This window comes from Frankliniella occidentalis, unplaced genomic scaffold (assembly GCF_000697945.3).
Source record: "Frankliniella occidentalis isolate FOCC.00 unplaced genomic scaffold, Focc_3.1 Scaffold90, whole genome shotgun sequence".
Classification (NCBI taxonomy): Eukaryota; Metazoa; Arthropoda; class Insecta; order Thysanoptera; family Thripidae; genus Frankliniella; species Frankliniella occidentalis.
Genome location: NW_026267219.1, coordinates 1,020,858 through 1,022,036, shown reverse-complemented (window position 1 = coordinate 1,022,036; position 1,179 = coordinate 1,020,858).

The window sequence follows — 1,179 nt, the reverse complement described above, 5'->3', positions numbered from 1 at the left end:
GCGCAGCGCTCCACTGACGACCACCTCTTTGTGCTGCGGGCGGTGATGGATGCATGCTGGTGGGTGGCCCGGCCGCTCCACATACTCAGCTTGGACATCCGATCGGCCTTCCCGTCCGTAGTCAAGACCGAGGTGGTGGCCATCTTGCGGGAGATCGGGATCCCGGAGTTCCTGGTCAACCAGGTTATCCGACTGGCACTCACGGACCTGACTTTCCTGCGATGGGGCGCTGCGTCTACTTCCACCGTGCCCCGCGGCCTGGGCCTGCGGCAAGGATGCCCGCTAAGCCCCTGGCTCTTCACGGTGCTCCTCAACTGGGCCATGGAGAAGGTAGTGCGCCATGTCCCGCGCTTCTCCCTCGACCAGGACAACGTGGAGGTGATACCGGCGGTCCTCGCGTACGCCGACGACCTACTTGTCCTCACTGACAATGTGCCGGATATGGACAACTTCCTCCGCCACCTTGTCCGGGAACTGGGGCTCCTCGGCCTACGTCTGAACCCTGCAAAATGCGAATACCTGCTCCGCTGGCCAGGATGGGAGGACCCCGACGCTCTCCCGCGCCCCTTTCAGGTGGGCGGGATCCAGGTTAGCAGAGTCTCTTCCTTATTACATCTTGGTGCCTTGATCACTTCACAGCTGGACAGAGGCCCGGCAGTGTATCACCGCATCAGGCGAGGCCAAACGACAGCTGCAGCGGTGCTCCCGCTGCTCAGGGAGAATCCACTCCCACAGTCCGCCCTGGAGGACCTCTACGCCTCGGTGTTCCTCCCTAGCCTCGCATACGACAGGGGCACAGCGTCGGACACGGCGAGGACGCGCGCCACCCTGCGGAGAGAGGGAGACGTGCTCCCACAAGCCCTGCTCGCCACGGGCCGACGCCCTGACAACCCAGTCCCCGAGGCGCGCCAACCGCGCGTGGTATCCATCACAAGGGCTGTGCGAGCGGCCCGGGTCGGTTATCTGGGACACATTAGGAGGCGCCCGGCAAACGACCCCCTCCAGATTGCCTCCCGACTACGGTTAGGCACCAAGAAACCAGGCCGCCCCTGCTTCACCTTTGCATCATCAGTCGCTCAGGATATGGCCAGGATGCGGCCACCGCCGGGGGGCTGGGAGCCCCTTCTTTTGGACAGGGCCGGCCTCAAGGCCCATCTTCGAGAGGCAATTGAAGAAATG